The 27,395-nt window shown below is 45.6% G+C and overlaps 1 long non-coding RNA gene across 1 annotated transcript; it reads right to left on the bottom strand.

Annotated features, from left to right (window-relative positions):
- Positions 1-2,755: 2,755 nt before the first annotated feature.
- Positions 2,756-25,511, bottom strand: LOC116557180. The gene is made up of 3 exons (XR_004271397.1): positions 25,468-25,511; positions 6,601-6,608; positions 2,756-2,817 (listed from the first exon to the last, which is right to left on the bottom strand). It is a non-coding gene; the product is annotated as an uncharacterized LOC116557180 (long non-coding RNA).
- Positions 25,512-27,395: the final 1,884 nt, after the last annotated feature.

The raw sequence follows: 27,395 nt of genomic DNA on the forward strand, positions 1-27,395 counted from the left end.
TATCCTAAGATAACTTCCAATAAACTTTGCTTTTCCCTTTATTAGCATTCAGTTCAGTTGAGTTCAACAAGCACTTTTTGAATGCTTGCTGCAGGACGCGCAATGGGCATTGCATTTCCATTTGCATGATGGTCAGCTGTCACCTCATTTTCCCCTTCAAGCTCTTCCGAATAAAATACTGTATTCATTTCCAAAGGCTGCCATAACAAAGTAGCACAAGCTGGGTGGCTTAATAATAGAATTGTATTCTCTCACAGTTCCTGAGGCTGGAAGTCCCAAATCAAGATGTCAGGGGAGGCCCCCTCTGAAAACTCTAGGGAAGGATGGTTCCTTGGCTTTTCCAGCTTCTGGTGGTGCTAAGCTGTTCCTTAACTTGTGTCTGCATCTCTCCAACCTCTCTCTGTGTCTTCACATGATCATCATCTGTGTGTCTCTCTCCTCTCTTTCTAAGATACTGGGCCGGGTGGTTCATATCTGTAATCCCAGCACTTTGGGCGATCGAGGCAGGAGGACCACTTGAGGCCAGGAGTTCAAAACCAGTCTGGGCAACATATTGAGACCCTGCCTCTACAAAGGGGAAAAAAAAAACCCAGGCATGGTGGTACATGCCTATAGTCCCAGCTGCTTAGGAGGCTGAGGCAGGAGGATTGCTTGAGCATGGGAGTTTGAGGCTGCAGTGAGCTATGATCATGTCGCTGCCCTCCAGCCTGGGTGAAAGAGTGAGAGCCTGTCATAATTTCATCTTGAGATCCTTAACTAGTTTCATCTACCAACACCCTATTTCCAAATAAGGTCACATTTTGGAGTTCCAGGTGGACACTATTTAACTCACTACAAATACTGTGTCACGAAAGCATGAGTGAGCAACATCAATTTCACTGAAGCTTTTGAAAGAAAGGAAGAGCAGGTTGAGGTTACTCAACACACCGTAGACACCTTGAAATCCCTGTTGCAGGTTGGGTTCCTGGGAAGCTGACTCTGAGTTGGAGGTGAGCATGCAGGATGTTTATTAGGGAGTACTCTGGAATCCCAGTCCTTGGGAAGTTTGAGAACGTAAGCAGGACTTACAGGAGGAAGTTGAGCAGCCGCACCAAAGACCTTAGCTGACCCCTCTTAGGCAAGGTGGCCCCCGCCAGTAATCCTAGCGTTTTGGGAGGCTGAGGCAGGTGGATGATTTGAGTCCTGGAGTTCAAGACCAGCCTGGATAACATGGAAAGACCCCCATCTATAAAAAGAAAATACAAAAATTAGCTGGGCTTGGTGGCTCATGCCTGTAGTCCTAGTTACTTGGGGCTGATGCAGGAGGATTGCTTGAACCTGGGAGATTTATGTCCCCCATTGATTACTGGTTGTGGGCCTCCCAGGAAGGGGGTGTGACCTTGAGTGAAGCCACTCTCTTTAGCAAAGGCAGTCCCCAGAGGAGGCTGCCAGCCTGCAACACCCCCAGCATCTGGGAAAATGAGTCCTGCTTCCTTGAAGGGTGATCTGGGTAGGACATCACGGTGTCTTCGGCACTTAGTCATTCCTTCTCTTCTTAGTCATTTCGCTCCCACGGTTGTCAGAAGGGAGAGTTGCCTTTTTCTCTTGCTTCTTCACAGTGCTGAGAGACCCTCACATTTCTTGCTCCCACTGAAAGTTTTTCCTCCAAACTTGCAAATGCAAACCCATCTACAAAGAAAAGTCTGCACGCCACCTCTGAGGTTACCTCCGAGGATATCTCCTTAGAAGATATCAAAGGGAGTACTTTCTTATTTATTCATTTTATTTTGAAATGAAGTCTCACTCTTTCTCCTAGGCTGGAGTGCAGCAACCTCCACCTCCCAAGTTCAAGCAATTCCAAAGGGAATAACTAATAGTTTGTTAATGCTGCTTGTTGCATAATTACTGAATTTTGAGTAAGAAGATCCAAATTCAACTGCTAGTGCTACCTTGAGCAAATCACTAGCCTCTAAGAATGGAAGGCAAGAACTTTGTTTTATCACTGATTATGGAGCACCTAGGAGCAGGCTTTAACTAAAGATTCCCCTGGCTGGGCACGGTGGCTCACATCTGTAATCTCAGCACTTTGGAAGTCTAAGGTGGGTGGATCACTTGAGCTCAGGAGTTCGAGACCAGCCTGGCCAACATGGCAAAACCTTGTCTCTACTAAAATTACAAAAATTAGCTGGCCTGGTGGCACAACTGTAGTCCCAGCTACTCGGGAAGCTGAGCCACGAGAATCAGTTGAGCCCAGGAGGGGGAGATTGCAGTGAGCCGAGATCACACCACCGCACTCCAGCCTGAATGACAGAGCGAGACTCCGTCTAAAACATAATAAATAAATAAATATTCCCTGAGCACGTGAAGGAAGGAACAAATTTTGCCTAACCTTTGATTCCCTTGGGATAATACTGAATTGGTGAGGACAGGCTAGGTCGTGATTCCCAAAGTGTTATACTGGCACTAGCAGCAGCAGCACCTGGGAACTTGCTAGAAATGCAATTTATTGGACTCCACCCCAAACCTGCTGAATCAGGAACTATGGAGGAAGGGTTCAGCATTCTGTGTGCTATAGGCTGAAGGTCCACATTTCCCCACAATCCATATGTTGAAACCTAATCCCCAATGTGATGGTATTTGGAGGTGGGGCCTTTGGAGGTGATTATGTCAGGAGGATGGAGCTTTCATGAAGAGACTTTTTGTTTTTTGGAGACAAACTCTACCTCTGTCGCCCCAGGCTGGGGTGCAGTGGTGCGATCTTGGCTCCCTGCAGCCTCTGCCTCCCAGGTTCAAGTAATTCTCCCTCCTCAGCCTCCCAAGTAGCTGGGACTATAGGCACTTGTCACTACACCCTGCTAACTGTTAACTGTTTTGTGTTTTCAGTAGAGACGGGGTTTCACCATGTTGACCAGGCTGGTCTGGAACTCCTGACCTCAAGTGATCTGCCTGCCTCAGCTTACAGGTATGAGCCACTATGCCCAGCCTAGGATTAGTGGCCTTAGAAAAGAGACTCCCTGGTCAGGTGCAGTGGCTCATGCCTGTAATTCCAGCATTTTGGGAGGCTGAGGCAGGAGGATCACTTAGGGTCAGGAGTTCCAGACCAGCCTGGCTAACATGGTGAAACCCCATCTCTACTAAAAATACAAAAATTAGCCGAGGATGGTGGTGGTGCACACCTATAATTCCAGCTACTTGGGAGGCTGACGCAGGAGAATCTTTGAATCTGGGAGGCGGAGGTTTCAGGGAACCAAGATCCCGCCACTGCACTCCAGCCTGGGTGACAGAGAGAGACCTCATCTCAAAAAAAAAAAAAAAGTGGGGGGAAGGAAAGAAAAGAAACCCCACAGAGCTCCCTTGCCCCTTCCACCACACGAGGATGCAATGAGAAGACAGCTGTCTAAGAACCAGGAAGTCTTGTTCACCACCTATGGAATGTCATCTTCCTGAGCCAGGAGTGGTGGCTCATGCCTGTAATCCCAGCACTTTGGGAGGCCGAGGCTGGTGGATCACGAGGTCAAGAGATCAAGACCATCCTGGCCAACATGGTAAAACCCCGTCTCTACTAAAAATACAAAAATTAGCTGGGTGTAGTGGCGTGCGCCTGTAATCCCAGATAGTTAGGAGGCTGAGGCAGGAGAATTGCTTGAACCTGGGAGGTGGAGGTTGCAGTGAGCTGAGATCATGCCACGGCACTCCAGCCTGGCAACGGAGCAAGACTCCATCTCAAAAAAAAAGAAAAAAAAATGTCATCTTCCTAAGAGGAGGGACCTTATATGTCTCCTTTACCACTGGAACCTAATCCCCTAGAACAATGCCAAAAGCCTACATCTGCACCCTATAAATGTATATTGAAGGAAGTGCTCAGGGTTCTGCTTCTCTTTTGAGATATTGACACTGTGCTCTGTGGGAAGAAAATATCTTCTTTATAAACTAGAGATAACAATTTCTGCAGCAGCCACATTTTCCACATTAAATCAATAGATCCAGAAATGCAGTGCATCTGGCAGCCATGTGGCGAGGAAGTGCCATTTTTAACAAAGGACTTACAGGGTCACTGTTTCAGTTGATATACTTTGCAACTTCACTGCAGGTGCCTAGCAAAACATTGTACAAACGGCCAAATTATTTTTGCACATTACTACACTAGAACTGTGCTCAATGGCCTCGTAGTCATGTGTAGATGTGCTTTCAGGAAGAAAATAACATTTACTGTAGGTTTTTAGAATTTCTAATTTCAGAAGAATCACAAGCGCATTGCAGAAAATTTGGGAAATAGAGACAAACGCAAAAGAAAACACCAATCTTCCAAACAGTGAAATACTTTCATGCATGTACTTTCTAGTCTATTTCTATGAATGCCTTAAAAATGACTTTGTATCATATAAAATGTTTCAGAGTGGAATTTTTCACTTAGTAGCATATCATGGATATTATTATTTATTTAATATTGCTCTATAAGATGTTTATATATTGTAACTAGTTAAATAATTTTAAATTATATAAAAATATCATGATAAAAAACATTAATAACAGGAGAGCATGAAGAAAAAAGAAAAAACTTTTTTTTTTAAGACAGAGTTTTGCTCTTGTTGCCCAGGTTGGAGTGCAGTGGCACAATCTTAGCTCACTGCAACCTCTGCTTTCTGGTTTCAAGCAATTCTCCTGCCTCAGCCTCCCGAGTAGCTGGGACTATAGGCGAGTGCGACCACGTCCAGCTAATTTTTGTATTTTTAGTAGATATGGGGTTTCACCATATTGGCCAGGCTGGTCTCGAACTTCTGACCTTGTAATCCACCCGCCTCAGCCTCCCAAAGTGCTGGGATTACAGGCATGAGCCACTGCCCCCTGCTAGGAAGAAAAAAAACTTCTTGACACTTCTATCACTAAAGGTTTCTTACATTGTATATCTTTCCAGAATATTCTAGGCTTTTGTATACACAAAGGAAATCACACGATAGTATTGTTCAACTTATTTAATGTAATAACACATCTTAAATATCTTTATATGGCTGTATGGTGTTCTTGTTATGTAAGTATGCAATATATTTTTTAATTTTTATTATTATTGTTTATAAATAGAGACAGGGTCTTGCTCTGTTGCCTAGTCTGGACTTGAACTCCTGAGCTCAAGTGATCCTCCTGCCTCAGCCTTCCAAAGTGCTGGGGTTACAGGATATGAACCACCGTGCCTGGAAACTTGATGAAAAATTCATATTTCTTAATTCTTTGATATTACATACAGTGAGGAAATGTTTGCACTCTCGCTCTGTCTCTATATATACACACATATATTAAACATATATATATAACTTGTAAAGTGCTTAGAACAGTGCCCACACATAGTAATGTTCCGTGTGTGTGTTTCTTCATCTATATTTATAGGTGATATATATATATGGAGATGATCAATTTGGCAATATCAGCTGAGCGAGGTGGTTCATGCCTGTAATCCCAGCACTTTGGGAGGCTGAGGCAGGCACTGAGGTCAGGAGTTCGAGACCAGCCTGGCCAACATGGCAAAACTCTGTGTCTACTAAAAATACAAAAATTAGCTGGGCATGGTGAACACCTGTGGTGCCAGCTACTGAGGAGGCTGAGGCAGGAGAATTGCTTGAACCCAGGAGGTAAAGGTTTCAGTGAGCTGAGATCGCACCACTGCACTGCAGCCTCAGTGACAGAGTGAGACTCCATCTCAAAAAAAAAAAAAAAAAAAAAAAGGCCAGGCACGGTGGCTCACACACTTTGGGAGGTCAAGGCAGGTGGATTATCTGAGGTCAGGAGTTAAAACCAGCCTGGTCAACATGGTGAAAACTCCGTCTCTACTAAAAATACAAAAATTAGCCAGGCGTGGTGGCACATGCCTATAATCCCAGCTACTCGGGAGGCTGAGGCAGGAGAATTGCTTGACCCCAGGGGACAGAGGTTGCAGTGAGCTGAGATCATGCCACTGCACTCCAGCCTGGCCGACAGAGTGTGACAATGTCTCAAAAAAAAAAAAAACACTGGCAATATCCACCAAAATTTAAACTGCATATTTCCTTTTACTTAATTATGTATACTTTGCAAATCTGTAAATTTTTTAGGTACAAAATTAATAAGTTGATAAAATACAAAAGTAATAATATATTTTTAATTTTGTTAGATACTGTCAAATTGCCCTCCAAAAGTAGGTGCCAGCTTTCACTTTCACCAAGAATATGACAGTGCCTATTTCTCTACTGTTCTGCCAACACTGGGTAGTATAAATTTTTTTAAATATTCATTAATCTGAAAGGTAAAATGTTGTATTCCATGGTATCTCCCTAGTTACTTTTTTTCAGCCATCAGGCCCAGCCTGCATCTCCCTAATTGTTAGTGAGCTTGATTATGTTTTTATTTTATTTTATTTTTATTTTTTGGAGACAGAGTCTTACTCTGTCATCCAGGCTGGAGTGCAATAGCGCGATCTCGGGTCACTGCAACCTCTGCCTCTCCAGTTCAAACGACTCTCCTGCCCCAGCCTCCTGAGTAGCTGAGATTACAGGCGCCTGCCACCACACCCAGTTAATTTTTATATTTTTAGTAGAGACAGGGTTTCTCCATGTTGGCCAGGCTGGTCTTGAACTCCTGGCCTCAAGTGACCCTCCCACCTTGGTCTCCCAAAGTGCTGGGATTACAGGCATGAGCCACTGAGTCTGGCCTCCAAGTTCTACCTCTGATGGTGAGAATTTAACCTATTCCCATTAAATTGGGTCTATGTTAACAAAGTGGGCAACAAACAAGTAATGAATTTGCCTATGAGTTCAGCTTGTATAAATGTTGAAAGGGAGCAAGGATAACAGGTGAAAGCAAGAGACTATGTCACCCAAAATACTTATCCTAAATGCCCAGCTGCCTAGAATGTTATCAGCACACCATTTCATGTTGTGTAACCTAACGTCAGACGCCATCCTTCACTATGGCACTTGCAGTCTTGAGCAGCTCCCTTAAGTTTCTGTACCTTGTTTTTCTTTCATGAACTGGGGAGAAGAAGAGGTGTATTATTTCACAAGGGGGCTGTGCAAAGCAGTCCATGCACACAGGCCCCGCAGAAAGGCTCAGAGCCATCTGCCGTCCTGATTAACATGAAGCCACTGAATGTTAAGTCACAGACTCCAGTTCTGTCAACACTCAAGACACTCTCGAGACCTTAATAATTATCATACCTAGCACAGAATAGAAATGCGTGACTTGACTGGCTATACAGTTTCCTACTGATGGCAGTAAAAATAAGAATGAGTTCTCCTCCTTCCCAATAAAAAAGCGACATACGAGATCAGATTCCAGACAGAAAATTGCCTATTAACTCCAGTAAACATTCTACTCCATTCTTCAGGGGCTGTTTCACCAGTTTAAGAATTTCTTAAACCAGTAGTTCTCAAACCTGACTGCAAACCAGAACCACCTAAGGAGGTTTTTAAAAATGTAGATGCTAGCTGGGCACGGTGGCTCACGCCTGTAATCCCAGCACTTTGGGAGGCCGAGGCGGGCAGATCACAAGGTCAAGAGATCGAGACCATCCTGGCCAACATGGTGAAACCCCGTCTTTACTAAAAATACAAAAAAAAATAGCTGGGCGTGGTGGCACGCACCTGTAGACCCAGCTACTCAGGAAGCTGAGGCAGGAGAATTGCTTGAACCTGGGAGGCAGAAGTTGCAGTGAGCCAAGATCGTGCCACTGCACTCCAGCCTGGCGCCTGGCGACACAGCAAGACTCTGTCTTAAAAATAAATAAATAAATAAAAATACAAAAATTAGCTGGACATGGTGGCACACCTGTAATCCCAGCTACTCAGGAGGATAATGCAGGAGAATCTCTTGAACCCAGGAAGCAGAGGTTACAGTGAGCCGAGATCATGCCATTGCACTCCAGTCTGGGCAACAAGAGCAAAACTCCATCTCAAATTAACAAACAAAATATATAGATGTCAGCTGGGCACCGTGGCTCCCCCCTACAATCCCAGCACTTTGGGAGGCTGAAGCAGGTATATCACCTGAGCTCAGGAGTTTGGGACCAGCCTGGGCAACATGGTGAAACTCCATCTCTACCAAAAATCCAACACAGGCGCACACCTGTGATCCCAGCTACTTGGGAGGCTGAGGTGGGAGGATCACTTGAGGCTGGGAGGCAGAGGTTGCAGTAGGAGGCTGCAGGCAGTGAGCCAAGATCATGCGACTGCATTCCAACCTGGGTGACAAATTGAGACCATGTCTGAAAAATAACAAGTAAATGCCTAAGCTACACACGCAAGGATTCTAGTTTAAGTGGTTTGAATAGGGTCTAGGAATCTGGTTTTTGTTTTTCTTTTTAACTCTCTATGTAGTTCTAATGTGCAACAAAGTCTGAAAACCTCAATGTGCATTCAAATAATCTAGAGAAATTTTAATGCAAGGTCCTGGTTCCCACCCAGAGAGTCGAATTTGGTGGGTTTGGGGCAGGAGCCCTGGAATACACATTTTAAACAACCAATCTAAATAACTCTCATGCCCGCTTCTCCTGTTATTTTAAGGTCTTTTTTTTTAACCTACCAAGTCGTAGTTGCAACAGAGAGGAAAAGGAGTTGGCATTTGAATCCGTTAGCTCTGCAGACATGCCAAAACACACTGAGGGAGCTAGGTGAAGCTACTGGCTATAAAGAGCTGTGGGACGATTGCACTTATCCGTGCTCTCAACCCACCAGGACAGACACACAAATAGACACACATACATGCTTCTATATGAATGGCTACATTCAACCAGTTTGTCTGCACTGATGATTGTTAAAACGCTGAAATACCTCCATATCGGCTAATAAATAGCTGCTACTTGCAAGACCTTATTCTTCCGTATCCACCTGCATGCTAGGACTACTCATCCCTTCATGGAGGAACTCTCGCCGCAAACCAGGCACAAGAGCATCTCAATCTTCTGAGTTCTCTCGGGTCTAGTAATTGAGCCATAGTGTTGTTAAATATTTTAAACAGCACTTGAAGCTGGGCATGGCGGCTCATGCCTGTAATTCCAGTACTTTAGGAAGCTGAGGCAGGCAGATCACTTGTGGCCAGGAGCTCGAGACCAGCCTGGGCAACATGGAGAAACTCTGTCTCTACTAAAAATACAAGAATTAGCCAGGCGTGGTGGCACATGCCTGTAGTCCCAGCTATTTGGGAGGCTGATGCAGGAGAATTGCTTGAACTCAGGAGGTGAAGGTTTCAGTGACCCAAGATCATTGCATTCCAGCCTGGGTGGCAGAGTGAGACCCCCGTCTCCAAATAAATAAATATCCCTTGGCCAGGTGTGATGGCTCATGCCTGCAATCCTAGTACTTAAGGAGGCTGAGGTGGGAGGATAGCTTGATCCCAGGATTTCAAGACCAGCCTGGGCAACAAAGTGAGACCCCGTCTCTACAAAAAAAATTTTATAACATTTGCTGGGAGTGGTGGCACATACCTGTAGACCCAGCCACTCAAAAGACTGACACAGGAGGATCTCTTGAACCCAGGAACTTGAGGCTTCAGTGAGTCATGATCATGCCACTGCACTCCAGCCTGGGCGACAGAGTGAGATTTCATCTCAAAAAAAAAAGAAAAAGAAAAAATATCCCACCCACTGCTCACTGTAATAAATTTTTCATGCTGGATGTTTGTACACAGCAGTATGAAAGTGTAGAGAAGAGAATGATTAATTCTACCTGGAGGGGTCAAAGAAGAATTTAAAAAATAAGTGGCCTTAAAGTAAATCCCAAAAGATAAGGAGCTCTGCTTAGGTAGGAAAAACAATGACTGTTTAGAAGTGGAGAAGGAGAGAAGATAGAGAGAGGTAAAGAGTAGGGACGAGGGGGTGGGTGGCATGACATCATTACAGTGTGGGACAAGAAAAAGACCTGGTGGATTAAAGCCAGGTCTGAAAGAAAATTGAATGTCGTGTTATATTTAGCCAGTATTACACTGTTTCTCCAAGAATGGTCCAAGAATGACCTAACAAAGAATTACCTGAGTGCTGGCTTAAAAGGCAGATTCCAGCTGGGCACGGTGGCTCATGCCTGTAATCCCAGCACTTTGGAAGGCTGAGGCGGGTGGATCACAAGGTCAGGAGAACAAGACCATCCTGGCTAACATGGAGACACCCTGTCTGTACTAAAAATACAAAAAAATTTAGCCAGGCTTGGTGGCGCACACCTGTAGTCCCATCTTCTCAGGAGGCTGAGGCGGAGAATTGCCTGAACCCAGGAGGCAGAGGTTGCAGTGAGCTGAGATCGTACCAGTGCACTCCAGCGTGGGCAACAGAGCAAGACTCTGTTCTTAAAAAAAAAAAAAAAAAAAAAGGCAGATTCCAGGTTAGGCCTGATGGCTCACATCTGTAACTCCAGCACTTCGGGAATTACTTGAGCACGGGAGTTCGAGACCAGCCGGGGCAACATAGTTAGACCTCATCTCTACTAAAAATAAAAAATTAGCCAGGAGTGGTGCCTGCCTGTGATTTCAGCTACTCAGGAGGCTGAAGCAGGAGAAGTGCCTGAGCTCTGGAGTTCAAGGTTACATTGAGCCACGATTGCACCACTGCACTTTAGCCTGGGTGAGAGTGAGATCCTCTCTCTCTCTCAAAAAAAAGGCAGATTCCAGATCTCTCCATCTGGTAGCAAATGAGGAAAGCTCATCTCTGCGGTGGGACCAAGAAATCTGTACTCTTTTTTTCTTTTGAGACAGGGTCTCACTCTGCTGCCCAGGCTAGAGTGCAGTGGCAAGATCACAGCTCACTGCAACCTCAACCTCCTGGGCTCAAGCAATCCTCCCACCTCAGCATCCCAAGGAGCTGGGACTACAGGCATGCACCACAATACCTGGCTAATTTTTGTGTTTTTTGTGAAGACAAGATCTCATTATGTTGCCAAGGCTGGTCTCAAATTCCTAGGCTCAAGTGACCCGCCCACCCTGGCCTCTTGAAGTGCTGGGATTACAGGCGTGAGTCACTATGTCTGGCACAAAATGTTTTGCTTCTCAAAGCAGAAGAAAGCAAATAAATAGAAGAAGAATGAATCCAGTTTGGATTACAATGCAGTCATATAATTTTTTTAAATGTTTTTTTGAGATGGACTCTGTCGCCCAGGCTGGAGTGCAGTGGCGCAATCTTGGCTCACTGAAGCCTCTACCTCCTGGGTTCAAACGATTCTCCTGCCTCAACTTCCTGAGTAGCTGGGACTACAGGTGCCTGCCACCACACCCAGCTAATGTTTGTATTTTTAGTAGAGACGGGGTTTCACCATGTTGGCCAGGCTGGTCTCAAACTCCTGGTCTCAAGTGATCTGCCTGCCTCAGCCTTCCAAAGTGCTGGGATTATAGGCATGAGCCACTGCACCTGGCTTATTTATTTATTTTTATTTAAAACAGGAGAGAAAGAGTCTCACTATGTTGCTCAGGCTGGTCTTGAACTCCTGGGCTCAAGTGATCCTCCTGCCTTGGCCTCTCAAAGTACCAGGATTACAAGCGTGAGTCACCTCGTCTGGCCAAAATGCAATTTTTAGTATCTTCTGGGGAAGAGGGGATCACAGAGGCAACAAAAGTGCCTGAGGCCCGCAAAAGTCATAATGTTGCCCTGAGTCCACCAAAGGAGAGAAGAATCAAAGCATAGCTCAAAGAACTCTTGAGTTTTGCAGGGTTTTCTCGAATTTTCTATGTGTGAATTCCCTTTGGCAAATCTGTGAAGCTGAAGGACTCTTCTCAGAATAATGGGTTTTCTGTGTGTTGCTTTTGTTTTTTATTTTGTTTTGTTTTGTTTGAGACGGAGTCTCACTCTGCCACCCAGACTGGAGTGCAGTGGTGGGATTTCAGCTCACTGCACCTCCATGATATGGTTTGCCCGTGTCCCCACCCAAATCTCAACTTGAATTGTATCTCCCAGAATTCCCACATATTGTGGGAGGGACCCAGAGGGAGGTAATTGAATCATGGGATCTGGTCTTTCCTGTGCTGTTCTTGTGATACTGGATAAGTCTCACGAAATCCAGTGGGTTTATCAGTGGTTTCTGCTTTTGCTTCTTTCTTGTTTTTCTCTTGCCACCATCAAGTAAGAAGTGCCTTCTCCCTCCCACCATGATTCTGAGGCTTCCCCAGCCATGTGGAACTGCAAGTCTAACTAAACCTCTTTTTCTTCCCAGTTTTGGGTATGTCTTTATCAGCAGCATGAAAATGAACTAATACACTCCACCTCCTGGGTTCAAGCAATTCTCCTGCCTCAGCCTCCTGAGTAGCTGGGATTACAGGCACCTGCCACAATGCCCAGCTAAGTTTTTGTATTTTTAGTAAAGATGAGATTTCACCATGTTGGCCAGGCTGGTCTTGAACTCTTGACCTCAAGTGATCAGCCCACTTCAGCCTCCCAAAGTGCTGGGATTACAGGCGTGAGGCACCACATCCGCTCCTGGCCAGAATAACAGCTTTAAACGCCAAAAAGAAAACACACAGGATTACGAAGGAACCAATTATATTGAAATACAAGTTATCAAAATACTTTACAAAACCAATTTGGGATATAGCAATATGGTTTTTATATTGCTATAAACACATTTTATAGCAATATGTGTCTCTATTAATGAACAAAATAATAAGATCTAGCAACAAGTCTAAAAACTGCCATGATTTTAAAGTAACGATGAGCATTAATTTTGAGATAGCAGCAGCAGCTGTACATGTGGTGTACAAATATCTGTGACTTCTACTGGTGACAAAATCACAGGCACTGCCAGGAGTTCCAGACCGGCCTTGGCAAATAGTGAGACCCCTCTCTCTACAAAAAATTAAAACATTAGCTGGGTGTTGTAGCGTGTGTTTGTGGTCCCAGCTACTTGGGAGGATGAAGTGGGAAGATTGTGTGAGCCCAGGAGGTGGAGGTTGCAGTGGGCTGTGATCTCACCACTGCACTTCAGCCTGGGCAACAGAGAAAGACCCTGTGCCAAAAAAAAAAAAAAAAAAAAGAAAGAAAGAAAGAAAGAAAAAGGAAAAGAAAAAGAAAAAAAAATCACAGTCACTGCTAACACTCCTGTGGTTTGTTGTCTGCATCCATAATAGAAGGAGAAATGTTGGCTTTCAGTTAAAACTTGGTGAAAATAGAGAAGTGATTTTCCCCACATCCAAGTTCTTGTATGTCTGAATTCTATCCGCTGTCACCTTGTTGGGGGTTCATGAATCTGAATTGGGAACTTCTAGTTCAATGAGTTTTGGCGATGAAGTGAGGGAGAATGATCAGAGGAACAGAGACAGATCCAAGGAAAACGTGACCAAACCTGCAAATGTTTCATAAGAGACGCCCTGAAGTTAAGAGGGAGCGAACGGAGGAGCAACCATTGTCCAGACTAACCTATCAGCCCCTTGAAGACAGGGATTGTGTCCTATGTAATCCAGGGATTGGGGTTGTAGAGTCATAAGGACTCTATGAAATCAATGCAATTCATTGCCACCTTTATTTATAGACTGAATAAACGTTGCCTCCTACACACCCACATAAGAATTTTTCTTTTCTCTCTCTCTCTCTCTTTTTTTTTTTTTTTTTTTTTTTTTTTTTTGAGAAAGAATCTCACTCTGTTGCCCAGGCTGGAGTACAGCAGAATGATCACAGCTCACTGTAATCTCAAACTCCTGGGCTTAAGCAACCTTCCCACCTCAGCCTCCTGAGTAGTGGGAACTACAGGAGCACATCATCACACCTGGCTTTTTTTTCTTTTTTTGAGACAAAGTCTCTTTCTGTTGCCAGACTGGAGTGCACTGGCATGATCTTGGCTCACTGCAACCTCTGCCTCCCAGATTCAAGTGATTCTCCTGCCTCAGCCTCCTGAGTAACTAGGACTACAGGTGCTCACCACCACGCCCAGCTAATTTTTGTATTTTTAGTCCAGATGGGGTTTCACCATGTTGGCCAGGATGGTCTCCAGCTCTTGACCTTGTGATCCACCTGCCTTGGCCTCCCAAAGTGGTGGGATTACAGGTGTGAGCCACTGCACCCGGCCATTTTTTTATTTTTAGTAGCGAGACAAGGTCTTGCTATGTTACCCAGGCTGGTCTCGAACTCCTAGGCTCAGGCAGTCCTCAAGCCTTGGCCTCCCAAAGTGTGATTACATGCATGAGTCACTGTACCCAGCCAAGAACGTTTCAAATATGTGTATGTTTCAAATATGTTTCAAATATGATGATGTTGTAATAAATAAAACAGGAATCTGAAGAGTCCTTAAATCATGGTAGCTTTTAGTCATGTATTTCCTCAACCAGGGTGCTTTAAAATTACATGGAAATCACTGGACCTTCAAGTACCCTGTTCCCTCAGTCTAGAGGGCTCAGCCCACTCCCTCTCCTCCTTCTTTGCCAGCTCTTACTCACACTTGAGTCTCACCTTAAACATCATTTTCCCTGGGAGTCCTGTTTTGACTCTCCCCCAAAATTAGGTCACCCCATTACACGTCACCAGAGTCCCGGTCCCCTCCCCATCCTAGCCTACATCACATGTGTGATTAATTACTTCTCCCATATTTGTCTTCCCTTTCTCCATGAGGATTAAGACTGTATCTGTATTCCCAAGTCAGGAATAAATATTTGCAGAATGGATGAGGGGTGGGTGGAAGGCCCACCTGGGACAGGCACTTAGAGCATCTGTTTCAATATTTTCATTCTTTCCCATTGCCTCATCCATTTTCACTCACTTTGCCTGAAACATGCTTTGTGAATTCCCCAGGTTTAATCCCCATTGCCAGTCCACGTTAACTTCAGGCTCTGAACACAAAAATTGCTGTCACTTTCAATTTGCCCCTCAATGCATTTTAAATAAATCATTCCCATGGTAGAAATTGGGAGAAAGAAAACACACGAGTGGGTTTGAGGTAGGGAAGTACTGGGGAGGAGGGGAGGTGTGAGCGGTAGAGAATCAATTTGATAGCAGTCAGGGAGGGGTCAGGCGTGGTGGCTCGCGTCTGTAATCCCAACACTTCGGGAGGCCAAGGCAGGAGGATCACTTGAGCCCAGGAGTTTGTGAGCAGCCTGAGAAACATAGGGAGGCCACCTCTCCACAAAAAACTTATGGCCGGGTGAGGTGGCTCACTCCTGTAATCCTAGCACATCGGGAGGCCGAGGCGGGTGGATCTCTTGAGGTCAGGAGTTCGAGACCAGCTGACCAGTGAAACCCCATCTCTACTAAAAATGCAAAATAGCCGGGTGTGGTGCCAGGTGCCTGTAATCCCAGCTACTTGGGAGGCTGAGGCAGGAGATCGCTTCAACCCAGGAAGTGGAAGTTGCAGTGAGCTGAGATCACACCACTACACTCCAGTCTGGCGACAGAGCGAGACTCCGTCTCAAGAAAAAAAAAAAAATTATGTTTGCCGTGTGTGGTGGAGCTACTCACGAAACAGACTGAAGGATCACGAGAGTCCAGAAGGTTGAGGCTGCTGTGAGCTATGATCTTGCCACTGCACTCCAGCTTGGGTGACAGAGCAAGACTCTGTCTCAAAACCAAACAACAACAACAAAAAAAGAAAATGCAAAGAAAAGAAATCAACCGTCTTCTTCCCCCATCTCAAACCCCATGGGCGGACCAGAGGCACCTTCTGAGGGGAAACTTGCTCTTTGCTGCCATCTGGTGGCTATTATTGGAGCAGTTCCCACAGGAAAAATTTCTATCCAGTAATTACGTGGTATCTACTGTGTTCAAGGTTCTGTACCAGGCAATCTATAAATAATTTCTTACATTTTTATATTCATTTACCAATAATGAGGCATTTTCTTTTTTTGAGATAAAGTCTTGCTCTGTCGCTCAGGCTAGAGTGCAGAGGCACGATCTTGGCTCACTGCAACCTTCATCTCCAGAATTCAAGTAATTCTCCTATCTCAGCCTCCCAGGTAACTGGGATTATAGGCATACACCATCATGCACAGATAATTTTCTGTATTTTTAGTAGAGATGGGGTTTCACCATGTTGGCCAGGCTGGTCTCAATCTCCTGACCTCGTGATCCACCCACCTAGGCCTCCCAAGAGACTACTTTATGTTCCTGTTTGTATAGATCATATCTGAATCTGTTTGTATAAATCAGGGTTTCTCCACATCAGGACTATTGCCATTTGGGGCCACCTAAGTCTTTGTCATGGGGAGCTGTCCCATACACTATAGAGTGCCTAGCAACATCTCATCCTCCTACCCACTAGAAGCCAGTAGCATCACCTCAGTTATGATGATCAAAAATGTCTCCAGTCTGGCCGGGCGTGGTGGTTCACACCTGTAATCCCAGCACATTGGGAGGCCAAGGCAGGCAGATCTCTTGAGGCCAGCAGTTTGAGACAAGCCTAGCCAACATGGCAAAACCTCGTTTCTACTAAAAATACGTAAGTTAGATGGGCATGATGGTACATGCATGCAATCTCAGTTACTCAGGAGGCTGAGGCAAGAAAACCACTTGAACCCTGGAGGTGGAGGCTGCAGTGAGCCAAAATTGCACCACTGCACTCCAGCTTGGGAAACAGAGTGAGACTGTCTAAAAAAAAAATTAGGCTGGACATGGTGGCTTACGCTTGTAATCCCAGCACTTTGGCAGGCTGAGGTGGGCAGATCACCTGAGGTCGGGAGTTCAAGACAGGCTGATCAACATGGGGAAAACCCTATCTCTACTAAAAATACAAAATTAGCTGGGTGTGGTGGCATGTGCCTGTAGTTTCAGCTACTTGGGAGGCTGAGGCAGGAGAATCACTTGAACCCAGGGGTCGGGGGGCGGAGGTTGCAGTGAATCCAGATCGTGCCATTGCACTCCAGCCTGGGCAACAGGAACAAAACTCCATCTCAAAAAAAACAATTAGCTGGGCATGGTGGTGCATGCCTATAATCCTAGCACTCTAGCCTGGGCAACAGAGTGAGACTCTGCCTCAAAAAAAAAAAAAAAAAAAAATGTCTGCAGTTACTGCCATTGTCCCCTGGGTAGGCAGAATCCTCAGTTGAGAACCACCAGTATAGATCAATGACAGCTTATAATTCAAGGATGCCCACCAGCATATGTTTGTGGGAGTATACACTGGCACAAATCTTAGAGGGGTGATTTTGAAACTAGGCTTTGGAAAGCAATCATTAAAATATTCAAAATATTTGCATTGGAGGAATGGGAGATAATTTATTATTTATAGCCCTGGAAGTGTAATAGATTGATTAGGAATAAAGGTTTGACAATGTATAAGACTGCCGTTTCCCATGATAGACACAGATGTGATGGCTGCCAGCTCCCAACAGTCCTCGAAGTAGCTTTGCACATGAGAAATTCTGGATAATTCATTTGAGGTGTGGGCATCAGGCTCAACTGGCTCAGACCACAAAGATTGGTCCAAGGATGAGCCAATCAGAGGGCTACCCTAGAGTTCTTCTAGCTTAACCTGAGGGGTCAGGGTCAGGGAAAAGGGTATCTTTCCTTCTTGGTCACAAGGCTATAAAGATGGAAGCCCAGGGTCCAAGACCCATGCCCCCACCTAAGAAAGAAGTTGTTCTCAAAGAAATGAAACCAGTATACAGACAGCAGGATGGATAAATGGCACAGAAAATCCTTGTGATGTTCAGGTCTGGAGTCTGGCCATCTGTGGCCAGCTCCAACCAGGACATTCCCATAGCTTCCTCGTGCAAGCCAATATAACCACTTTTGTTAATACACAGGGTCTCACTCTGTCACACAGTCTAATGTGAAGTGGCACAATCATAGCTCACTGCAGCCTCAAACTCCTGGGCTCAAGCGATTCTCCCACCTTAGCCTCCTTAGTGGCTAGGACCACAGGTGCATGCCACCATGCCCAGCTAATTAAAAAAAAAATTTTTTTTGTAGGGATAGGGTCTTGCTTTGTTGCCCGGGTTGGTCTCAAGCTCCTCAAGCCGTCCTCCCCCTCGGCCTCCCAAAGTGCTGGGATCACGATCACCAGCCACTGCATCTGGCCCCAATTCTCACTTTTTATTCAAGCTAATTTATATTGGATTTCTGTCTCTCACAACTTGGCAAAGATGTAGAGGAATTTTTTTTTTTAAAAAACAAAATCTCACTCTGTCACCCAGGCTGGAGGGCAGTGGTGCGATCTCAGCTGACTGCAACCTCCACCTCCCGGGTTCAAGCAACTCTCCCACCTCAGCCTCCTGAGTAGCTGGGACCACAGGCACCTGCCACCACACCGGGCTAATTTTTTATTTTTAGTAGAGATGGGCTTTCACCATGTTGACCACACTGGTCTTGAACTCCTGACCTTAGGTGATCCACCTGCCTCGGCTTCCCAAAGTGCTCACATGCCACCACACCTGGCTGATGTAGAGAATTTATGTAATGACCAGGAGCACTGGTAAAATTTTTTTTTCTTTCTTTTTTTTTTTCCTTTCTAAGTCATAACGAAGATAAACTGGTAAAATTTTGACTTGTAAATGTCTTGAGGAAAGAATCCCTGTGCAAACTAGTTGGATCCAATTCCCCTGGAGCCTATTGTGTAAATCCTGGTGCGACTCTTGCAGACTCAGCAACTATGGCTGCCTCCTGGTCTATCCAGACAGCCATCACACCGCCTCCATTTCTTTAAGGTTTTATACTTCCTCAGGCTTCCACGATCATTATCTCCTTTGCGTTCCACCACATCCCAGCCAGACAGAGAAGGAGATTTTGCTATCCCCATTTCCAGGTGAGAAAATGAAGACACCATGAGGCTAGATGACTTTTTTATGTAATTCAGGGATTTGGGAAGAGATCAGCCGTTCTCAAATTTGATCGGTCATGAACTGCACCATGAGTGATCTGATGCTAATGGTAAAGTACTATGAGCTGGAAGATGATTCATGTATTTTTAAATAATGCATCATCATCCCTATAACATCCTAATTCTTGCCAGCATTTAATATGCTTTCCTTATTGGGAGATGAAAGGAGCGGAGTTACAGATGGCATATTGGGACTTCCCCTGGGAGTGTTAGCATGTGAATGCCTGACCATGTGCAGCATAACAGAAAAAAAGGTGGAGAGTCCGTGGAATAGCCAGGTCCAAAAGCTGCTTCCAGCTCTAAAATGGGATGAATTACCCAAAGTAAACAATGGGTTGATGGCATTCAAATCAAAACTTAGCACTTTTCCCTGTCCATGTATCTGGCCAAGGATCACTCACTTCAAACAGTTGTAGGACGATGATAAAATGTGTCATCTAGGCCAGGCACAGTGGCTCACACCTGTAATCCCAGAACTTTGGGAGGCTGAGGCAGGCTGGATCACCTGAGGTGAGGAGTTCAAGACCAGCCCGGCCAACATGGTGAAACCGAGTCACTACCAAAAGCACAAAAATTAGCCAGGAATGATGGTGGGCCCCTGTAATCCCAGCTACTCAGAAGGCTCAGGCAGGAGAATCATTTGAACCTGGGAAGTAGAGGTTGCAGTGAGCTGAGATCACACCATTGCACTCCAGCCTGGGCAACAAAAGTGAAAACTCCATCTTAAAAAAAAAAAAAAGTGTCATCCATTGGCACCTTTAGAAAGAAAGGGGGGGGAAATGTGTCATCCAGACCAGGATACTTTTTTTTTGAGACAATGTCTTGCTCTGCTGCCCAGGCTGGAGTGGTACGATCATGGCTCACTGCAGTCTCGTTCCCCCGAGCTCAAGCAATCCTCCTGCCTCAGCCTCCCCAGTAGCTGGGACTACAGGCGGGCACCACCATGCCTGGCTAATCTTGTTTCGTATTTTTTGTAGAGACAGGGTTTCACCATGTTGCCTGTGCTAGTCTTGAACTCCTGAGCCCGAGCAATCCCTGCAACTCAGCCTCCCAAAGTGATGGGATGACAGACATGAGTGACTGTGCCCAGCCAGACTAGGAGATTCTTAAGACAAAAGGGAACATCTAGGGAATGGAACACCAAGGCCACATATTTAACAGAAATTGTGTTGAGCAAAACAGGGACTTAAGTTACTCTATGTCTATGCAACTTAAGAAAAGTAAATTTACAAAACCAGAAACCTCCAGTCCTGCCCCTAGGAACATGATTCTAAAGGCGAGTTGGAAATGTCTTGGGTTCAGCTCCTCCAGAAGCAGGCCCTAAGACAAGGACTTGGGTTCAAGTAGTTTGTTTGGGAAGTGGAGGAAGCACCTTGCAGGGAGTAGGAAAGTAAGGATAAGGAAAAGTAAGGATAAGGGGGTAAGGAAAAAAGGCAGCCAATCAGAGTATGTTATTAAGCTAATTATTACTGTGGGCATCCGGCATGTGATCTCTGTGCTGGTCACGGAGACGGGCCATCCACATGCCCACTCAAGGGAGGATTTGCTGTCCAGGGACTGCAGGGAGTGCAGTCAGCAGACAGACTGCAGCTGTCACCTCCTTCAAGGTCAGCCTCAGCTGCAGAGCCCTGTCCAGCCCAAGGCCATGTCCTTCCCAGGGTAGCCTGCATCTGTTGACCGAGCAAGGAAAGGTTTTTTTAGAGATGAAGTGTTGCTCTGTCTCCCAGACTGAAGCGCAGTGACATGATCTCGGCTCACTGCAACCACTGTGTCCCAGGTTCAAGCAATTCTCCTATCTCAGCCTCCCAATAGCTGGGATTACAATCACCTGCCACCACGCCCAGCTAATTTTTTTTTTTTTTTTTTTGAGATGGAGTCTTGCTCTGTAGCCCAGGCTGGAGTGTAGTGGTGCGATCTCAGCTCACTGCAACCTCCGCCTACCAGGCCCCGGTTCAAGCAATTCTCCTACCTCAGCCTCTCAAGTAGCTGAGATTACAGGCATGGGCCACCATGCACAGCAAATTTTTGTATTTTTTAGTAGAGAGGGGGTTTTACCATGTTGGCCAGTCTAGTCTTGAACTCCTGACCTCGTGATCCGCCTGCCTTGGCCTCCTGAGGTGCTGGGATTACAGGCGTGAGCCACGGGTCCCAGCCTAATTTTGTATTTTTAGTAGAGATGGGATTTCCCCATGTTGGACAGGGTGGTCTCGAACTCCTCACCTCAAGTGATCCAACCACCTCGGCCTTCCAAAGTGCTGGGATTACAGGTGTGAGCCACCGCACCCAGCCAGAAAAGTCATTTATAAAGGTCGTCCATTCCACCTGACTTGGAACACTTTGATAGGCACTCCTTCCTCTGGAGCTCCTCTCTTGGTTAGCCAAACCTTGGTCAAACCTGCACTGTAGCTGTATATTTCCCTCTGCCCAATCCTGCTTCTTCTCATTCCTTTCATAGGGACTGATTCCATTACATACTTATTTATTTTTGAGATAGGGTCTTGCTCTGTTGCCCAGGCTGGAGTAGAATGGGATCTCAACTCACTGTAGCCTCAATCTCCCAGGCTCAAGTGATCCTCCCACTTCAGCCTCCCAAGTAGCTGGGACTACAGGCTCAAACTGCCATGCCTGGCTAATTTTTGTATTTTTTGCAGAGACAGGGTCTCACCATGTTGCCCAGACTGCTCTTGACCTCCTGGACTCAAGAGATCAAGCCCCCTCGGCCTCCCAGAGTGCTGGGATTACAGGCGTGAGCCACCGCACCTGGCCTGATTGATTCCTAACGAGCATTTTGTACCCCAAACTCCATATAAGCATCTGCTTCTAGAGAACCTAGCCCCAAACCATGCCTGTGGGGAAACAGGGAGTTAAATAGAACATGTTCCTCAGAGATTCATGGGATGTGAAGCAGTCCCTCTATTTCTAGCATATGAGATTCCTGGGGAGCTCACTTTCTAGCATTGCTGGTAATTCTTTGCTCAATAGGGGTGTTATTAAGAACAGTTTGCCAGGACATCTACAAGCAAAGATTAGGCTCATAAACAGACTGCCTCTGAATTGCCATTGGGTGTTCTTGGATGCACATAGCCTGCTGGGTATACATTTTAAAGCGCCATCTCTAGATCTATCTTTAGTCCCTACCCCTCAGCTCGTGCTCATGAAATTAAACACATCCACATGATGGTAATTTCAAGGGCAGCCTTGACCTTACAAAAAATGCAGTTGTGGCCAGGCACAGTGGCTCATTCCTGTAGTCCCAGCATTTTGGAAGGCTCAGGGAGTGAATCATCCGAGCTAAGGAGTTTGAGGCCAGCGTGGGCAACATAGTAAGAACTTGTCTCTACAAAACAAAAAACAAACAAAAAAAATTAGGTGTGGTTGTGCATGCCTGTTGTCCCAGCTACTCAGGAGGCTGAGGTGGGAGGATCACTTGAGCCCGGGAAGTTGAGGCTGTAGTGAGCTGTGATCATGCCACTGCACTTCAGCCTAGGTGACAGAGTGAGACCCCGTATTAAACAAACAAAGAAAACAAAAACACAACACAATTCCAGTATGTTGATGAATTTCTAATTGGTGGTCTAAGGGAGGCCTTACTGTATGTATGATATGGTTTGGCTGTGTCCCCACCCAAATCTCATTTTGAATTGTAGCTCCCATAATCCCCATGTGTCATGGGAGGGACCCAGTGAGAGGTAATTGAAAAATGGGGCTGGGTTTTTCCCATACTGTTCTCATAATAATGAATAAGTCTCATGAGATCTGATAGTCTTATTATTTTTATTGATTGATTGATACAGGGTCTCAGTCTATCTCCCAGGCTGGAGTGCAGTGGCACAATCTCAGCTTGCTGCAACCACCACCTCCCAGGCTTAAGTGATTCTCGTGCCTCAACCTCCCAAGTAGCTGGGATTACAGGCATGCACCATCACACCTGGCTAATTTTTTGTATTTTTAGTAGAAACGGGGTTTCACCATGTTGCCCAGGCTGGTTTCAAACACCTGAGCTCAGGCAATCTGCCCACCTTGGCCTCCCAAAGTGCTAGGATTACAGGTGTGAGCCATTGCACCCAGCCAATCTGATGGTTTTATAAAGGGCAGTTCCCCTGCACACACTCTCTTGCCAGCCACCATGTAAGACGTGCCTTTGCTCTTCCACCTTCTGCCATGATTGTGAGGCCTCCCCAGCCGTGTGGAACTGTGAGTCCATTAAACCTCTTTTTCTTTACAAATTACCCAGTCTTTGGCATCTCTTCACAGCAGTATGAAAATGGACTAATACAATGTAGGTCCTATAAGTCTCATTAATTCATTCAACACATATTTTCTGGGCACCTGTACTATGTGGCAAGCACTGTTCTAAGCACTGGGTTTAAGAAATCAGAGGCCAGAGAGGACTGTGCCTCTGTATCTGGGTCTGGTCACAGGGTCAGCTTATAAACCATTCAGTGTATCTTTATGTTGCCTATTATTTTACAGAACAATAATCAAATGTTTTCAATGTGCTCAACACAAGGCTGGGCACAGATGAGTAAGTGTCTGTTCCAAGAAGACATGGAATGGAGGAAAATGGTCAAAAATAAAGGAAAAATGTTACTCCTCACTAGTATGTATTTATTTATACTCTGTTGTGTTCCAGAAGAGATTTAAGGCAGCTTAAAAGGGTACATAAGACATAGCCAGACAGCATAAATTATACATAAGAGAGAAGGAAGAAGAAACAAAACAAGAGTGAGGATTGAAATGGGGCCAGAGATGAGACCAACGCAGGGATAAATATGATCAGTTCCTCTATGCTCCTAGCCTGGTGTAATCTCTCGTGTAGGGGATGCTATTGGGGCCCTGCCCAGAGCCCTGCAACACTCATTTCTAAATGCCAAGAATGTTCCTTGTGTCTCTCTGAATGAAGGCTTTGTTCTAGTTGTGGATGCACACCTGGTCTGCAAGCAGGATAGCCCAGCAGTCCCAGAAAGTTCCAGTCCCTAGAAGTAGCCCTCACCCAGTGAACGATGGGAGTTGTCAGATAAATACCCCAGCTCCTGGCTGGGCACAATGGCTCACGACTGTAATCCCAGCACTTTGGGAGGCCAAGGCGGGCAGATCACTTGAGGTCAGGAGTTTGAGACCAGCCTGGCCAACACGGTGAAAGCCCATCTCTACAAAAAATACAAAAATTAGCCAGGTGTGATGGCAGCCAATTTTTGTGGTGCCTTGGCCTCCTGTAATCCCAGCTACTCAGGAGGCCGAGGCAGGAGAATCTCTTGAACTGGGGAGGCGGAGGTTGAGCTGAGATCGTGCCATTGCACTCCAGCCTGAGCGACAGAGCAAGACTCCATCTCAAAAAAGAAAAAAAAAAATCCAGCTCCGTATTTATCCTCCATTCAGATAATGCTGAGGCATAAGCATATTCTGTACAGTCTTCCAGGGCTCCCCAGTGAGACTGAGCTCCAGCTGCCCACAGTGGTAACCTGCTTGGTAACACAGCTTGTATTGGCTGTCTTCCTTTCTCTGTCTCCATTTCTCTGTTCCCACATTGTTGTTTCCTGGGATCACCTCCCAAGTAAACAACCGGTAATTGAATTCTTGGCAAGGATTCTCGGGGAACCCAACCCGAGACAATGCACTATGCCCTCATCTACTATTTAATGTAGAGCTCCAGGTTCCTGCAAAGTGTGTTCTCCGTCAGAATTTCCAGGAATGCACAGGAGAAGATCACACGCAGAAACGAGTCTTGTCAGTGGCAGGTTTGTGGGTCTTTCCTCCTGTTCTGGATATGCCTACATTAACCAGGCATGCTGCTATTTCTGCTGGGTGTTTTTCTGTTTGGTTGTTTTTGTTTGTTTCCTGTTTGTTATTTTATTTATTTATTTATTTATTTTTGAGACAGAATCGCACTCTGTTGCCCAGGCTGGAGTGCGGTGGTGCAATCTCGGTTCACTGCAACCTCCACTTCCCTGATTCTCCTGCCACAGCTTTCAGAGTAGCTGGGATTACAGGCATGCGCCACCACACGCTGCTAATTTTTGTATTTTTAGTAGAGATGGTATTTCTCCATGTTGGCCAGGCTGGTCTTGAGCTCCTGACCTCAAGTGATCTGCGCACCTCGGCCTCCCAAAGTGCTGGGATTACAAGCGCATGAGCCACAATGCTCAGCCTGTTTCTGATGGTTTTGACTATCTCAATTGAATTCCACTTTATCCAAAGAACATCTTCACTTCGTGCCATTGGGTACCATCTATGCTATCAGGCACTGTTGGCTTTTATTTGGTCCTAACTGGTCCAAGATGCCAAAGCTATATGACATACAATGGTTATGTTCAGTAGAGGGTACCCATACTGTGTTCTGCCATGTGGACAAGATGCCAGAACATTGCTTGGGGACCACAATGTGGTTTTCATTAAGCAATCTTGTTTTCACTAAATAACCCCTGAAATTCCTTTACTTTTTACTTACAGCCATAATCACATAAAACTCAAGCACGGGTTAGCCCGTAAGGAATGGTCCTGATAATTAATCTGAATGATAGCTACCCCACCGTCCTCAAAACTCACTCATTCAAACTTAGCCAAATAAGTCTTGGTGTTTTTGGGGGGTTTTCTATTTGTTTGTTTGCTTGCTTGTTTAAGACAGAGTCTCACTCTGTTGCCCAGGCTAGAGCACAGTGGCATGATGTCAGCTCACTGCAATCTCTGCCTCCTGGGTTCAAGCCATTCTCTTGCCTCAGCCTCCAGAGTAGCTAGGACTACAGGTACATGCCACTACACCCAGCTAATTTTTGTATTTTTAATAGAGATGGGGTTTCATCATGTTGGCAGGCTGGTCTTGAACTCTTGACCTCAGGCGTTAGCCACCACGCCCGGCCTAGGTTTTTTGATTTAAAATGGAAATCAATTACAATATGCTAAGCCTAAGATGCCAGATACAAAATGTCACATATTGTATGATTCCATTTATAGGAAATATCCAGAATAGGTAAATCCATAGAGACAAAACAGATTGGTGGTTGATAGGGGCTGGGAGGAGAGGAGAATGGGAAGCAACTGTTTAATGAGCATGGGGTTTTCTTTTGGGGTGATAAAAATGTTTTGGAACTAGATAAAGGCAGTGGTTGCATGACATTGTGAACATACTAAATGTCATGAAATTTTTTTTTTTCTTTTTTTTTGAGACAGAGTCTTGTTCTGTTGCCAGGCGCCAGGCTGGAGTGCAATGGTGCGATCTTGGCTCACTGCAACCTCCGCCTCCTGGGTTCAGGCAATTCTCCTGTCTCAGCCTCCCGAGTAGCTGGGACTACAGGCATGTGCCACCATGCCCAGGTAATCTTTGTATTTTTAGTAGAGATGGGGTTTCACCCTGTTGGCCAGGATGGTCTTGATCTCTTCACCTCGTGATCTGCCCACCTTGGCCTCCCCAAATGCTGGGATTACAGGTGTGAGCCACAGCACCTAGGCCAAATTGTTCATTTTAAAATGGTTTCTTTTGTAGCGGCGTGCAGTGGCTCACGCCTGTAATCTCAACATTATGGGAGGCCAAGGAGGGCAGATCACTTGAGGCCAGGAGTTTGGGACCAGCCTGGCCAACATGGCAAAACCCTCTCTCTACTAAAAATACAAAAATTAGCCAGGTGTGGTGGCGCACACCTGTAATCCCAGCTACTTGAGAGGCTGAGGCACGAGCATTGCTTGAACCTGGGAGTAAGAGGTTGTGGTGAGCCATGATTGCACTATTGTACTCCAGCCTGGGTGACAGAGTGACACTCTGTCTCAAAAAGTTAATAATAAGGCTGGACATGGTGGCTCATGACTATAATCCCAGCACTTAGGGAGGCCGAGGTGGGTGGATCATGAGGTCCATTCTGGCCAACATGGCGAAACCCCATCTCTACTAAAAATACAAATATTAGCGGGGCATGGTGGTGCATGCCTGTAGTCCCAGCTACTCGGGAGGCTGAGGCAGGAGAATTGCTTGAATCCGGGAGGCAGAGGTTGCAGTGAGCCAAGATCGTGCCACTGCACTCCAGCCTGGTGACAGAGTGAGACTCTGTCTCTAAAAAAATATCAAAAATAGGCGGAGCGCGGTGGCTCACACCTGCAATCCCAGCACTTTGGGAGGCCAAGGCGGGCGGATCACCTGAGGCCAGGAATTTGAGACCAGTCTGGCCAACATGGTGAAACCCCATCTCTACTAAAAATGCCTGTAATCTCAGCTACTTGGGAGGTTGAGGCAGGAGAATAGCTTAAACCCAGTGAGCTGAGATTGCACCACTGCACTCCAGCATGGGCAACAGAGTGAGACTCCATCTTAAAAACAAAACAAACAAAAAAAGAAATATATATATATATATAATAAAAATTGAAATTAATAAAATTTAAATAAAATTCCAAAATCAGTTCCTCAGTCACCCTGTAGCCACAATCCACGTGCTCAATAGCATGAGGCTATGGCATTACAGGACACGTGACTAGACTATTCCTATGCAATGTGCATAGCTTTTTAAATCATTTATTTCTGTTTTGGCTTCCCAGCACTTGCCAAAAGCTTTCAAGGTGAAGTGTCCCAGTTTATTTAAGCACCACCTGGCAGTCACTGAAGTGTCACGTTTCTATTTCACAAGAGCTAGCCATGAATCTGATTGCTACTGTTCCACATGATTAGCACGTTTGGGGTGACAGATTGTTGGGTTTGCC

Source organism: Sapajus apella, unplaced genomic scaffold, assembly GCF_009761245.1.
Source record: "Sapajus apella isolate SASKATOON/1434 unplaced genomic scaffold, GSC_monkey_1.0 scaffold2, whole genome shotgun sequence".
Classification (NCBI taxonomy): Eukaryota; Metazoa; Chordata; class Mammalia; order Primates; family Cebidae; genus Sapajus; species Sapajus apella.